The sequence below is a fragment of the Botryllus schlosseri genome, chromosome 9 (assembly GCF_051294905.1).
Source record: "Botryllus schlosseri isolate E-star chromosome 9, Bs_hap1, whole genome shotgun sequence".
Classification (NCBI taxonomy): Eukaryota; Metazoa; Chordata; class Ascidiacea; order Stolidobranchia; family Styelidae; genus Botryllus; species Botryllus schlosseri.
This window is the reverse complement of record NC_137244.1, coordinates 1,614,031-1,631,331: the sequence shown is the minus strand read 5'-3', so window position 1 is coordinate 1,631,331 and position 17,301 is coordinate 1,614,031.

Genomic DNA, 17,301 nt, shown 5'->3' with positions numbered 1-17,301 from the left:
AGCAAAACGTTTTTGCACTGGCGCCAAATATGACTGGGCGGAAAACCTTGAGAAATTTATTAGGAGCATGCGTCAAGATCGTGACTGCATGGATCAATTGTAAAAAAAAAGACGATTTAAAGATTTGCGAACTTTATTCGCGTCATCTGATTTGTTGAAAGGTGAGGAAATGATTCTATACTGTAGCCTACTGTTCATCATTGCATTAGCACTACAGAGTGGTGTGCTACCTTGACTATATATTTTGATTCCCATGGTAGTTGACTGGTAAGCTGATGAAACGAGTTTCGTTTTAATGTCTAATGCATTTGCTCTTGCGTATAGGACACAAATCGATCAATTTGCAAATTGGAGCAATTCCAACCTTAAATTTCGCGAATCGCGAATATTTCAGCAATGCTGTTCACTGTGATGTTTCATGTGTCTAACTACTTCTGATTTTTTGCATTTTCAGTGAAAGAGAATATTGTATTCAGTACAACGAAAGACGGAATGGTAGGATTCGTTGATCTTGGGGAGTCGAGACCTGTAGATGATGATGAACCAGCTACACACGCTCTTCAAGTTTATGCCGGTGGCCTGGTAACGTCTGTTTCCAAACCCTTGGCATACTGCGCAACAAAGTCGGTGGCTTCATTTCAACTCGAGTAGACCTATATTCTGGAAATGTGTCGGCATCTTGGAGGATTGTGGATTTCGGGTAGCTGCGTTTGTTGCTGACGGACTCAGTGCAAATCGCAAGATGTTCCAAGAGTGTACGCAACAACCTCTACGCCAGCCGCACTGGTGGTACGAAACTTCTCAACAAGGATGGTAAATTTATTCGATGGCGGCATTTTACGGCTGTTTGAACCGACGGAATTGAGATGCGGCAAATTGACGGATGTACATTTTCGTATGCAAAGCTTGGCAAAGATGCGGGAGATTTTTGCAGCTCAGCTTCTGTCTAATAGTGTTGCGCGTATTATGAGAGCAGGAGAGGTGAGGCTAAAGAAGCTTCTTCATGGTTTGCCGGTATTTACAAGTCGTTCGACATTATGAATACATCAACCAAGTTCAGCTACATCGCCGACTTGAAGCCATATTGCAGTCCAGACGATTCACGCTTGGACTGACTGGAAAATGATTTCTTGCCTAAAATGCGAAAATGGATATATTCTTGTGCTGAAGGAACAGCAACTTAGAAAACCAAAAAATTCTTGAGTCTCGATAACCATTTATGCATTTAATAACCATGGACAGGTACGGTCAAATAGCCGAATCCTTATTCTGCACTACAGATATATTGATGAATTTGGTGACACATTGATATCATATAAAAAAAACGGAATAAGAATGTTCCCCATCCTACCAATGATTCGGGCAAGAGCAAGCAAAGATGGACAAACATCTAAACAAGGCAGATTTCATCAAGAGTAGATACGGCATCATTCGGGTCGTATTTGGCCATTCTGGAGCCAACGAAAGCGAGTGTACTGCTGCATTATTAAGGACATCATCCAAATACTTTTCCCAAGATGAAGATGACAAAAATTGATATCTAGCACTGTTATTGCTCAACAAATCACGCATAAACTGTTTTTGTTGTCCACATGGTTATTTTTGCATTGGTCTGGTTCTGTACAGAGTTACATATTAATGTTACTTTTTTCAAATGCATGCATCATTATTTCGGCCATATACACATGAATTAGGGATTTGAGGATTAAATTATGTATTCGTAAATGTTCTCTCTGTGAAGTGTATGTATCTTCCTCATTTCTTTACATAACATGATGGAATCCTGAAAATTCAATTCTGTATTGTAAGGCATCGAGATTTTGTGGAATGATCATGGATCATGATCATGGATAGGTGACTTTTTTCAGAGGTGGGTGATGTATGCAGCGTTGCTACTGAAGTAGTGGAAGTATTGCTACAATGATTTACTAAGGTTCAAATAGAAGTAGCGAAAATATAAATCTGTATAGTACTTTTTAAAAGTTCTAAAAGTAGATTTGGTTGTTCGCTCGGAGTCAGTTGGAAATAATCACTTTTGAAATTGCAGGGTTAAGCTTAGTGACTGCCGCAAAATGGCCATTGAATAAATGAATATGTGCGTGCTATTTTCAAAAACCTTCAAAACTCAGGAGATCTAGATATCCCCGGAAAAAAACAAGTTGTGATGCTTTTGTTTGGTGAGTAGCAGAGTTGGATCAATTGTAATTTGTAATTGTAATTGAATGTAATAAATTACATTTTTTCAATGTTATTGTAATGTAATTGTAATTGAAGCATTTTTATTTTGTGTAATTGTAATTGTAATTTGACAAAAATTTTGCTCAATTACAATTTCAATTACATTAAATTGCTATTGAGACCTGACAAGCACAACATAAAATAATTGACTTATAATGCATTCTCTTTAAATGTCGACAATGAATTTGGTGGATCCATTCGCGGAAGCCCTTGACTGCGCCCTTGCGGGCGAAGTTTTTTTTTAATTTTTACCGCTATGCTGGCCTCGGCTGCCATTGTATACAATTTTTAGATTCATTACCAACGGATGGATTCGCAACACGTGACTCACGGTTGAATACGCCGAGAAGCGAACTGCTGAGCCGGCTGAAAGCAGCAGAATTGATAGTCCCATAGCTGGCGATCCAAGCGTCGAAATTTGATATGTATGGTCCTAATCGAAAGCTAGTGTCGCACTGATTCCGCAATAAAAGTATATTTCCAGGCAATGGTACCATCCCAAAATAGTCGTGAAAGTCTGGGAATCGGCATTGTTCTGAACAATCGCTGGGCGTAATTGGTAATTGTTGTGGTCATGCTGCTGCAGCGCTCTCACTTTTCAGAACAGTCGGCCTTAAACGGCTATTTTGGAGCAGTTACATTGCCCTGACGAGATTTTATTTTGTATTTTCGGAATTAGTACATCAATAGCTTACGATAAAGACCAGATGCATCAAATTTGGACGCATGGATCGCCAGCTCTAGGACTACAAAGTTTGCTGCTTTTAGCCGGCTCTGCAGTACGTTTGTCGGTGCATTCATCCGTGACTCACATCTTGCGCATCTATCCGTGGGTTGGCAATCTACAATACGATTTCAGATCACGATGCTGCATCGTTACTTCGTCTGGCTAACTAACCAGACCACTGGATATTATATAACATCTTATCTGACAAAGCACGGTTTTGTTTTTACTCCTCATCCTAATTCCTACGTCCCTCGATAAAAATAATATTATTTCTTTAATTATATACTATATACGCAAATCCAACACGTGCATATATTATATTACTTTTTCAACGACATACTGCACCCTATCCTTAATCCTAACCCATAGGAAATTAGGTAAATAACATTTTACATTTCCAATTACGTGAGCCATAATTACCGAGCATACAAAACACGCTTATATTACATTACAATGACATCTTACATAGCATACTATGTACGCACATAAACGCATTTATTACTACACAATCTGAACTAGACTTGAATTGTTGTTAAATACGACGCTACGGTTGTCAAGGAGCACGGTTGAATTCATGATTATTCAATTACATGTTCAACAACAGCAATTGTAATTGTAATTGTAATGTAATTGAAGCATGCAAGGAGTAATTGTAATTGTAATTGTAATTTGATATTTTTAGCATGGAGTAATTGTAATTGTAATGTAATTGAAACATGCATGAAAGTAATTGTAATTGTAATTGAACTGATATAATGTAATTGATCCAACTCTGGTGAGTAGTATATGAAAACACAATCACCCGAGGAAGTAGGCAAACCTACTCGAGTACTCAAAATAACTAGAATTACTCCTCTAAAAACTACGTCTGCTTGATATTTAATTATATATGATGTTATTGACGTAGGAATATGATGGAAAAGCGACACCTCAAGTTGGAATGAAGGTTGTGTCACTTGCAACAAAGGTTGAATGTCCGCGACTGTGTGAACATAAGCCTCGTTGGTCGTCGCTAGGGCTGGGCACAATGATTCGAGTACTCGAATCTGAATCGAGTATTAATTTTGATGATTCGAGTCGAGTAGTAAAAGACGATTTTTTCGAGTACTGAAATTATACGCTCCTCACCACTGAAAGTTGATTTATCAACGAGTAGTTTATCAGCGATCAACGAGTTTATGCTAATTTCACTGTCGAAGCCTTGAAACCTTGATTGGCCGTATCGTAGCATACGAAACATGAAGTACAAAGCTACGAACGTTACTGGAAATAGCACATTTGCGAAGTCATGATCATCCCACAATATTGTCACCAAGTGCAATGAAATCGGTATGGTCGAAAAAATAACGAAGTATCCTTATATGATGAATAACAGGCATTATATTCTTTGTGGTCGCTCAAAAGGTACATATTTGAACTTTGACAAATAATATTCTGCTATGACGTCATAATGAGTGATACTCGATTACTCGACTCGACTCGAAGCATTTTACGTGATTCAGAATCGAATCACTCAGGTACTCGATTTTGCCCAGCCCTAGTCGTCGCAAGGTTACATCACGGGGATTGCGTATAATTGCGAGTCGTCAATGAGTGATACGCGCATGACGCGCGAAATTTATCTTGTGAACTAGGTGTAGGGGAGACCGGGGACAAATGTAACTAGGGGCAAATGTAACAATCGACCTCACCGCTAGTAGGATGGAGAAATCAGCTTGATATTTTAAGTGCGCATGCAGTAGTTATCTCTCCTATTATATTTGGAGTTACGTTGAGCTGCGATGCAAAACTCCGGAATAATTTGCCAAAAACGAAATTTTTGACCCTTGAGTAAAGTTTTTCTGGTCTGGAATAATTTGTCTAGACGAATAGTACCTCAAGTAGTTACAACGTAATATGTGTAGCTGGAACAATGTTACTATAGTCTACCGTGGTGATGGAAAGAATAGGACTTGCATCGCCGGGAAGGTACCATACTGAGACACTAATCATGGTCGAGCGTGTCAGGGGCAATCGTAACACTCTGTTACTTTTGCCCCGTTACAATATGTTATCAATTCCGAATGTCTTTGTTCATATGTTGGTATTACCATTCAACTACTGCAGAATAATCTTGCAACAGCCAGAAGTTCACCAGAACAGATACTGCCTTGCGATACCAATTCTGACATGATCATCTGTCGAAACGGCCATACAATAGTGGTGATGTGAATCTCAAGGTTCGGTAATTTTCGTGATTCAACCACCCTTTCTCATGTTGATCGACTTTTGGTGTGTCGAACTTCAATAGTCATGGCTTAATTCTCGTCCTCTGACTTTGATCATGGCCCACTTACATTTTGATATTTGATGTGAACAATTTATGTTAATTTTCCACAGCATAGATAAATGTCATTATAGCTTTGACGCCACACAATGTTGCGTCCTCGTTTTACTATACTATCATCGACCCATTCAACCAAGATATGTTATAGCCAGGTCGGTTTCGCACCTTCGCAGGTGACCGAATGACCAACCCATTATGCCCTTTGAACAACAGAACCTTGGTTGAAGAGGCCGAATATGTGTAGGGAGATGATGGAATGAATGTGTCTCTTGTGCACTTTAAGCTCGAACAAGACACGATGGGTGATATTGCATTCAGATTCCATAAATGCGATGGGGCGTATAGCCTGGAAGCGTTCAAACGTCTCTTCCTTTAGTTTCATGCAATATTACAATTTGTGCTTCCGTTTTCGTTGTTCATTTAGTTTGTGTTTAGTTATAAATAACACTGTTACAATTGCCTCGCAAGGGTGGTACAATTGCCCCTGGGTACGGGGCAATTGTAACATTTGAGCAGCGATTTTCGCGACCCAAAATTTCCATGATTGATTGTTGATTGAGTTCCAATTTAGTTTTCATATCAAATATCGAGCTGTTGGCTTCTTTATATAAAACTTTGGAAGTGAAATTTCCACGAGAAAAACACGTAATGTTGGAAAATACGAAAAGTGTTACAATTGTCCCCGGTCTCCCCTACGACTGTACGAAGTACGTGTACGTGAATCAACGTTTATATGGCAGCGGTCCGCTAGCATAATCAGAAGAAAAATGCCAGACGCGAGAAAGAAATGCGCTTTTAAAGCTATTCAACACGTTAACGCTAATTGCCACTGATAAATATGCCCAATGAATTATACATCATCGCTAGTTCCTTAAAGAAATATTGCTGAGGAAGACTTTGTTTACAGCACAACTGTGTATGCGATGAAGCGTGACCAGGAACACGCTGAAGCGCAGAGCTCACGGTAGTTTCCAATCATTGTATATACATCATTGGGTGCAAGGATCGTTTTGTATCGCATGTCGTAATTAGATCAAGCTGCTAACCGATGTGTTGGTCATAGGACGTAAATGCGTCTGCTTTATAATCAAATTACTGTTATAATAGGCCTAATAGATCACTCCAGATACTTTGCGTCATCAAATGTAGTACCATCGACCGACGAAAAAATGCCTATGCCTATATTGCCTATGCCTGCGTGTTGACCAATACTCATGATATATTTGTGGTTAATGCAAGGAACAATGGAATGTTTCCCCAAACAATATACAGGGAGCAATTTTGATGACACATACAAGTTCGAATCGTTCATTAGGGTTTAGCATCTGAAGGCAGTGCAAATATCGCTCTGTAAAGTGCATCTGATCTCTCGTGCCCCTGGGGGTCTTCTATGTGAAAAGCATGCATTCGACACATTGCATTGAACTACTTGCATGTGAATGATTGTGATCATATCTTCAATTGCATTCGATTTTGGGAAATTGGTAATAACGAAATAAACGAAACTTTTTGAAGAAAAATATGACGGTTTCTTTACGTAGAAAAGGAAGGAGGGGCAGGGAGTCGGACTATCTACGTTTGCATCACTAATGGGCTTCGACGATGGAGAAGCGGAGAGACTGCAAGGCTATCGAGCAATGCCCCCTCTAAGCTGCGCACAGAAAATCTAAGTTGCGCACGAAAAATCCGAAGTGATGACCTTTTTTTAGTCGTTTCGCACTGTTGTCCGAGTCTCTGCACAGTAAGTTGGTGAGTGTGCGTAGACTCTTCATAAATTATAGGGAACATTGCTATCGAGTCTACACCACGCTTTTATCTCTCCACACAACCCCAGTGCGTTGAGCGCCTGGCGTGAAAGCTGTGGACATATAGTTTTAATATAAAGTCGTTTGTCTGACCGAGCAATAAGATGTACGCTCTAACATTACTTTATCAACTATATAGGAAGTTCGAGGAACACATGTTTCACTGTTATAGTTTACAACGCACCGCCCCAGAGTAATTTTTCATAGTCAGGGGGAATTAAATTCATTTCTACAGCGAACACAGAAGGTCAGCATGTGTAAAACCATGGTAATTTCGAGCCAATCCCCGAACTGCTCAATAAAGTGGTAATGTAACTTGAGTACGTGCGATATTAGTGCAAGCCGTGTACAAACCTAGCTGCCAGCAAATTCGTAGTGCAAATGAAGAAGATCTACGCGTGTATAGTCAAAGTAGAGGCAAAGGGTGGATTTTCATCCAACTAGATGAGCCAAAATCTCGAACTGGCCATGAACTCGTGGCCGGCCACGATGATTTAGTATGGCCGGCCATGATATTCACTGTGGCCGGCCACGATACAACGCTTTTTCATGGCCGGCCACGGAAAAATCTGTGGCCAGTAAGTGGCCACGGGAAAGCTGAGACCCCTACTGTAAAATGTTGGTCTTGGGCGTCTGAGTCTCGAGTCATATGACTTGGTTCGAGTCATGCGCAATGACTCGAGAAGTCGAGTCAATACACCGATCCGTATTTTTTAGAAAATGACTCGAGTCAAGTCGAGTCATATAAAATCGTGACTCGAGTCATTGAAACCTTGCTTTCACCTTTGACATGGCAACCATGGTCGGCGTCACTGATTTTTCATCAAGGTTGATCTGCATGACCAATGGTCATCCTAGATTCAGCTGCTCCCTCAGTATTTCGACTACGTCATCAACCGTATACTTGTGAATCCAGTTTAGAAATACATGAGCAACCCCTTTTATCCATCGTTGACGAATGGCTTCATTTCTTCAAACCATTTTAGGACAAGTTCAATGGCCCCTGCATCTCGCTTCATCTGTGTCTTGGTAAGCTCTCTGTCAACGGGTACATTTCTACTGACGTCCTCCTCCATTCGCCAGTTGACATGTGACAAATGACTGAGAGTGGGCACCCAACATCTGTGGCCAGAAAAGCTGTTGCTCATTCTTCCTCTGCGGGTTCACCAACGTAGCTCCCGTGGGCGAGAGACGTTTTAATGCACTGGTTCTTAAACTGTGGGTGGGGGGTCGTGGAAACATCTGAGGGGAGGCATGAAGCCGCCTGAGAGAAATGATTTTCTTGAACTCGGAATGAATTTCATTTGTGCTGAAACCTCCATTTTCAACAATGGAAATAATCCTAATTAGGCCTTTCGATTTGAAATGTCATAATTCCGCCGTACCATCCACACACTGATGCTAGATTTTGAGTGATACCGAATCTTGCACTAATCAGTAAATGCCCCTGAATGAATTGTAACTGGTAAATGCATTGGTTTTTGATTTAGGTTGCGGTCAGGTCCGTTCGAGCTAAGATCAAGTGGGGTGATAGAAGGGGTTAGGCACCAAAATCGCTGAAATATTTATGTGCTACATGTTATCATTGCACATGGTTATGTTTAATAAATTATTCAACTGCAACTACATATTTGAGAAGTGGATCGACAGCCATAATACCTCCCGTGCCACCAAACAATGCATTGGGGTTGCAAACATTGGTTGCTCTTTTTAATTCTTTTCGATATGACGATAAGAGGGGAGGGCAAAATTTTTTATTAAGGGGCGTGCCGAAAAAAGTTTGAGAACCGCTTATGATGGCCTGCAGGTGTGAGGCATCTTGGTAACAATGCAGGACAGATTCCCATTGTGGTCTGCGAGTCACTCGGTTCTGATAATGACATTAAGCATATCTACCATGTATTGGTACTCCACCCAGAGTTCAGGTGTTCTTCCTCTTTTTGCGAATCGATTGAACGTTTCTTCAAACCTTCGCTCAAATACTCGCAATACTGGGTCACAGTGTCTGGCTCCCATTTCCCCACCTGTCACCTTTTCCATGAAGGACTTCATGTCACCACGCTTATCCTCAGTTAAGGCAATTTCCATGGTATGTTGATAGATATAGCTGCATCGACGAGGAGGTGAGGAGGGATTGCCTTGTCAAAAAATCCTCCATCCATGATGTGGATGGTTGTTGTGCTTCCAGCATAGATCAACTGGATCACATCTAGTCGCCCAGAATATTCCATGTTGTCACCAATTGGTCCAAGATAAGATTTCAATAGGTGAAAACTACTCAACCTTGGAATGACTGGTAAATTTGTCTGCTTCATTATATAAATAGCCTTCAGTCGAATCGGAAGATCGACGGTCACTATAGCTACCCCAACGCGCTGTGTGCACTCTTTAAGACTGGCTAAGAAGGTTTTGAGGTCATCAGGGTCTCCTTCAATAACTGGAAGGAACTCGATCTGTGTGCGCTGTTTTGCATCCTTACCATTGATTCTCTTCATCCAGCCATTCCAGTTGGAATGTTGAAACTCAGGATCGTTGGCTTTATTAACCCAAACCACTGCTCATAGTGTGTTACCTGGATAGATGAGCGTCTGCTCCAAGCTGATCCATATGCCAAGGATCAGAAATTATGGTGAAACAGCGACGAACCATTCAGTAACAATTTACAATGAACTCACACAATGCCGTGCTGGATTCATGGCCGCTTTTTTACTTCGGTACAATTGCGTCCATCTTATAGAACGGAATGATACAGAAAATACCGTTTTAGACCTTGCTGCATGGCTTATAACTGTATTTAAGGAATTACTGAACTGATTTTAAGCCTATATATGTGTATATACAGTAGGCCTATACAGAATTTGTTGAATCGTTCGGTATCGAATTATTGAACGGTGTACTTATGACTAGATAACTATGCCATCAGTGCCATTACTTTTACATATATTTCCACAAAACAGCCTGTAGTAAATTATAAATTTTAACAATGAATTGAGAAACATGAAAAACCATTATTAAACCCATCCTTAGTTACTTATAGCCGATAAAGATTTTTTTTCAATTTTTTTATTTAATTTAATTTTTTAAAATTTGTCAAATTTAACAGCATTTTTTGTGGGTTTCCCACAAGATTTGAACTTTAACATTTTTACACATCTTATAAGAGACCTTGACAGACATATTGGTGAAGAAATTGTTTGGCAACAATATAGTTCACAGCTTTGGGAAATATTTCATAAAATGCCCTTACTATTAGGCCTTTTCGACGCAATCCTTATATTGTATTCAATATATCTTGTTAGATTAGTTCTAAGAAGCAAAATAAATGTAATCGTGAGTAATCGTGATTACTTTTCCAATGTAATCGTAATCGTAATCGACTACTTTCTGATTTTGCTGTAATCGTAATCGTAATCGCGTCATTCAGAAGTAATCGTAATCGCACTCGATTACATGTCTGGTCGACACCATATAGGACACTATGGTGAAATACAGTGGAACACTCAATATCAAGCCAATATCAGTGGACACCAATATAGACACGTTGTGGAGATAAATTTACGTTCACCCGTACCAATCGATCGCATTTTATTCCGTTGAAAATCCAGCAGCTGTGTTTAGCCTCGCTAATATCAGAGATGAGCATGGATTAGGATTAGGTTTTGAAAAAAACAGGATTTGTGAAATTTTTTCGGATTTGGATTGGATTTGGATTAGACATTTTTTTCAGAACGGATTTGGATTTGGATTGGATTAACCTATTTTCTGGGAGATTGAAATGTCGTGTGGCGAATGGCGACAAACTTTATTCAGATCAGTTATTATTGTACTTATGGTTACTAGGTTATCTTGAATCAAGTGAATCGTTGGTTGTGAAAGAAAATTTTCGAATCCTTCCATTGCATAAATTTGTATTTTTTCTGAATTTCCAGTTGGAATCGGATTAGGATTGGACATGGACTTGAATATGAAAAAGTTATGGATTATGATTTGGATTTGGATTTGAAGGTTCGGATTTGGATTGGATTAGGACATAGAAATTCCAATTCCGCTCATCTCTGGCTAATATAACATCAACTACTCGGTCATCCCGGTGGACCATGGGGTACAACAGAGACGATTACAGTAGGTTTTGTGTTTTGAATTCCAAGCAATTATTCGCGGGTCGCACTTTGCCCAGGTCTGCAATAGGATGATACCAATTGCTTAATTGAAAACGAGATTACAAATGATGGAGTTATAATTGGCATTTCAGAAGGATTGGGTTTCAATCTCGAACCATGTCCTCCTTGCATACGCCACTGCATACGATGTGCCTCCACAGCAGTATAATTCGACCACTGATCGCGCCTAATTACCAGCAACCAATGATGGCCAAGACAGGGGTGTCATCAAAAATCATATGTATGAGTTGAGTAAGGTATCGTGACAACAAAGAAACCCCCAAGACTAGCTCAGGTATCCCCTAGTATTCCATTCCTGTCAGACACTTTCTCGTGTTACATCATTTCGATATTTCTCACCTCTAAACCTTCTAGTATACCCTGTCCGATAGCCTTCGACCAAATCGGTTTCGTGGTGTCTATAATACAGCGAAGTTCATTTCGAACGCTGTCTTCCAGAGGTCGTACACTCAGGCGACTGGCAAAGCCCGAAAAGGAGACAAGGCCGACCAGGGCTGCGTCAGAGGCAAAATCGGTGACGAATAGTCCCGCCGCACGTTGCATGACAGCGATCCGGTTCTTGAAAATCTACAAGAATTGTGAATACAGGCTTGGACACCTATATAATTAGAAAAAAATTAGAGGCAATGTAATTCTATAATGTTTGTTATAGTGACAAACAAGCCAAGATTGGCGTATACGGACATTTGCTATTCTCATGCTTTTGAGTATGAACACAGAATGATATGTACTCAACTGGTCATTTGCTGTATTTTGTTAATGAATTTAGTAATTCGGATTCCAATCTGATTTGGAAAAGAGTGTGTAGCTATATGATTTTAATTCTAATTTAGTTTTGAAAAAGTGAAAAGTTTGTAGTGGTCCATATTTTCTTGAATATCTAAATTTTTTTGTGCTAGTCTACTATTTCTAATATTGGAATTTGAAAAGACCCTTCGGACAGGTTGTGATATTTCCTTGTACAACAAACACAGAAAAAGGGGGTACAGTATAGCGTAGCATCCACTTGCCGATTTTGGCGGAGGCAGGCTGCTAGGGGGCAGCAAAATGTGAGGTGAGGACTGTTTTTTACTCAACACAACAAGATTTCCAGTGAATATAATTGAAGAGATTGAAAATTTCGAAAGTAGCATTGAAGAGTTTGAGTTTGATAATATATTTCATCGCCCTAATTGGTCCTTGCCGGAGAAATTTACAAACCCAAAGTTAAAAAAGCAGAGTTTGAAATAAAAGCTGTAAGTATAGGCTACTTGATATTAATCTCAGACATCAAGATTCACGTAACTGATCCAAGTAATAGGTCTGGGAAGTTGTAGCTTACTCCAGGAAAATTGCGACACATTCTGGCATGACCAGATGTTACAGAGAATGTCTAGCAATATTTGCAATAACAATCAAGAAGGTATAGGGTTGCGCTCTGCCAATTTGTTCGAAAACCATTTTAATATCAGGAATTCAGCAAGTTTGATGCTTTATTCTCTGGAAATAAATAAAGACTTCTTGAGGGTATTAGCAACCAACTCCGAATACGTCAAAAAGAGGACGTTCGGACATTTTGAGCGTCATCTGAGGACCAGTCGCTTTTCTTGAAAAAAGAGGACATATTGTACTAAAAATGGCATATGATAGGTATATTCTAAATGCTTCAGCATATATCTGGATCACGTATTTCGTTGTATACGGCGTCGCTTTCTCACTGGACGTTGCGAAAGATTAGTTAGAAACGGGTTGAAGCTTGAGCTATATTTAGGCAAATGTCTAGCGTAAAGGGTTAGTTTACCTCGATCTCCACTATCGGCGACATATTCCGAGGATTTTACGTAATCAGGCGTGACATGGATATATTGTCCAGGCTGCCCGCAAGTATCCGCACTGCAGCGTGTACGGAAAATGACCAAAAGAATGGTTCGGCTCAGCCACGATCATATCCGCCTGCAACATATGTTAAACAATTTATTTCTCGTACAAATGTAACCAGCTCAGCGTAATCAAACCAGGGAATACGATTCTCTTGAGTTGCTGTTGAATACGTTCCATTTGTCCATGATCCTGGTACCAGGATTTTCACCGAATGAAAGCATGCCCGGTGTTTCGAGGCTTCGAATAAGCTTCGCGATGAATCGATAAACATTCCCTGTTGAAATTTAAATGTCGTAATCACAATTTACCATGGAGATGTGTGATAACATGAACGTGTTATCAGTTATGTGAAGGGCATTGATTAAACAAAACAAAACATCAGTATCATTATCAGTTTATCACCAATTGCACCATTTCAAAACACCACAAGACTGTGATAAAATAAGATAGGAAGGTGTCGAAACGACCTTGAGTAGTGTCTGAAATAAGAGAGGAGGTATGCACACTGGGTGGAAAGTTAAACAAGATAATATAAAAGGATAAGCGACGAAATGAGGTGGTATGTGACAGAATGCGAGATCGATATGTCAGGTCGTGTCCGATAAACTTGCGGGCTGCCTGGTATTCATTCAGTAGAAATTCTGTCGGGTAGCCGACGGGATATTGTTTCGCACTGCGGCTCCGGCACATTTGATAAAGCGATGATCTGTCACGTCGGCCGAAAAATAGTTGGACGACGTGGACGCGCACGTGTTGTAGGCCTACTTATGCACTTTGTATACCGAGGATTGAAATTTTAAGGGCCGTGATCGAAGTGAAACTGATACATAAACTAGGTAAATTTTAGTTTCCGCATATCATTTATATTGAGTATACACCGAGCAGAGCAGTGACTTACTGGACGCACAACCTGGCCCTAATAATCCTTCATGCCAGTGGTTCTCAACCTTTCTCTTGCCGTGTACCACTTCGAGGTTTTATGATTTTGTTGCGTACCTACAAATTGAAGAATAACTCAACTACCCTCAAATGTAGGATTATTAACAAGGGCAGATCAGCAAATACATCGGTCCGGAAACTTCGAATCAAATGCGACCCACGAGCAAATCCGCGCGTGATTATTAACAGCACACACTATCAAAATTAAAGTGATGGTTGCCATTGTTCCTTCTCCACAAGCTGATCTCGGCAGGGTGCGACTGAGTCGAATGGCGCATAATGTATTTATTTATGCATTCGATGAAGATATTTTTGCAGTAGGATAAATTACGCTAACGATTTGTAAAAACTGTAGCTTTTCATTCACAGTGTACCACCTCAAATGACTTCGCGTACCACAGGTTAAGCACCGCTGCGGTATTTGAATAACAGACGATTCTTTTGTTAAATACTTTTATGCAATTGATCTGAAATGATTGCAATAAGAATGACGGTGGTTAAAATTCATTGCTACCTTTCAATGATTCTAGCAGTGCTGGATGCTCGGGCTCAGACGGATTGATAGCGATGACAACCTCGTCATACCCGTTGTTTGTTAGGGCAGCTCTACTAGAGCAATGTCCCTTTCCCAGTGTTGGGATGACTCGGGTCATGACTTGACTCGAGTCAGACTCGAGTCAACTTTTTCGTATGACTTGACTTGACTCGAGTCACTTTGCAAAAATGACTTGACTTGACTTGACTCGGCGCTTCAAAAATGTCAATTGACTCGTGACTCGAAGCAAAATTTACGAGTCAATTTCGAGTCATCAAGTAGACGGTGTCAATTAAATCACCCTATCTTATGTATGTTCGGATTGTTCGCGGTACGCCGCTGTCTTGTGAGGCCAACCATGTTATTCACTGATTGTAAATTGACCGCAAACAAAGCGATCACAGCTTACGTTGTCGTAGTAATAGTAGATTAATCTTATAGCAACGTAGCCTATCTTTGTTTCTTAGACGGCTCAGTGCTCACATTACGCAGTGCTCACCTTTAATCAACCCTCTTGTACGAACATAGTTTATGCGTTTATATATTCTCGCGGATGTCTAGAGGAGTAGTGTATTGTACCATATCAATTTATTTCGACTTCTCAAGGCTTCGTATTCGATCTTCTATTTTGGTGTAACAGACAGTAGCATGTAGCTATACGCAGTTATAATCACGTGTTTTATTAACGGTTCCAAGTGTGTGTGAGCTATAAAACGCCTTTTTGCATGTATATTTAACTTCATATTCGTTATTTGATTATTAATTAACGGCCAATTAATCTGTCTTTCACTCAGTTAGCATACTGATGACTTTGCATTACCACTCATACTTCGAAAATTCAATTTGACTTGAATCGGGACTTGACTCGTGACTTGACTTGACTTGACTCGACTTGACTCGAGTCACCTCCAAAAAACGAGTGACTTGACTTGACTCGAGTCACCTTCGAAAATCAATTGACTTGACTTGACTCGAGTCAAAATTTGCAATGACTCGAGATGACTCGTGACTCGAAGGTAGTGACTTGATCCCAACACTGCCCTTTCCACAAAACACAACATGGAGCAGGAGAGCCAATCCAATAGTTATAGGATTTTTCATGATCGTCAATGTTGTTCACGAAATGACGAAGTTTTCAAACGATTTCACAGTATATCTGTCTAATATATATACAATTCGTATGTAAGTTGTAGTATTCTAAAACATTGTGGCTGGCCTTCCTCTCATAGAACTATTATAACATAATAAGCATCGAATTGATTATAAAAATCGAATTATAATTTATCTCCATAAATTGTTTCGACAGTAAACCGAATAGATTCGTTTCCAAACCACGGCGATCACTATTTTAACAGCGTTACCGAGGTTTAACCTACATGTAGTTTCTAGGACTTGGAAAATTAGAAAGTATTCAAATTAGATTAGAATTAGAATTACAGCTACACATATTTTTCTCAAATTAGACTAGATCCAGAATTATTTATTCACCCAATTCTGCTTGATAGGAGATTGAAACTATAATACATTTATTCGTTGCAGCTCACTAATACCATGTGTCACACACTAAAAGCAGTTATCATCCAGAACTACAGGTCAACCTTATTCTAAAGTTCCAGCACGACTCCTTCAAGTTTATTGTATATAGTCGGTATATCGATATACTGCTTCTGCCATTAGCTACTTGGGACGGCAATATATTAGGGGTTTTCAAAAATGACATTTTATCTCAAATCGTACTGGCTACTTGATAAAATTGTTAGGTCACCTAATTTAAGCCTACACACCAAATTTGGCTCAATTCCAACCAGTAGTCGCATTGCTACAGGAGAAGAAAGTTTCTATTTATTATATAAAAATAAATAACAAAAAATTTGAAAACTTTCTGTTCACCCCATGAAAGTGTTAGGTTGTCTATAGAAACGATGTTCACCAAATTTGGTTCAATTCCAACCAGTAAAAGCGGAGTTATTGCCGTCGAAAAATTTGGATTGTGAATAAAATAGTATTTACGGTGACCAATTCTTTACTTATTTATTATAGTGGAATTATACTGCTGCTCAGTGGATGCGTTGATGTTAGGGAATGAGAAGGTGATGGTAAATTAATTACCAAAACATAATATTTATTTACCGTCCTATTTCGAAACAACGGTAAACATGATACATTTTGAACTCTGTTTGGACCCGTATTCGCGTTTTTCTATCAAGAATTGAAATGTATTTGGGATACTGCAAAGCTTATTGTCTTGGTCGCTGCCTTACGAGCAGTGTGCAGCTTGGCGAAATAGCCTTGTTGCGGAGCGAAGCTTGCAGTTCTTTTGAAATTAGTCCTCCCTTGACTGAGTGTATTTTTTCGCGTTTTTGTCATATAACCGACTTAAATTGCACTCATTAGACACGGCGACTAAAATATGGGTGTGCCGCTAACTCCGGTAAAAAGATATTTAGTGCTACTTACCTTCTTTGAATTTCAGCTTTCGGCTTTCTTTTTTTAAATGCCAATTAATCCTTTATGGGTGATAACTAGGGCAAGTTTTTGTTGCACTAAAATCGCGAGAAAGTGGCATTCAATTCAAAAGTTGCAGTAACAAGTTGTATTCATCATTTTTGTTGAATTACTAGGGTATGAGATACTTGAAAGGCTCCGTTGAATAACTTAGTTCATGCAGAGCTATTAAATTTATTACTTCG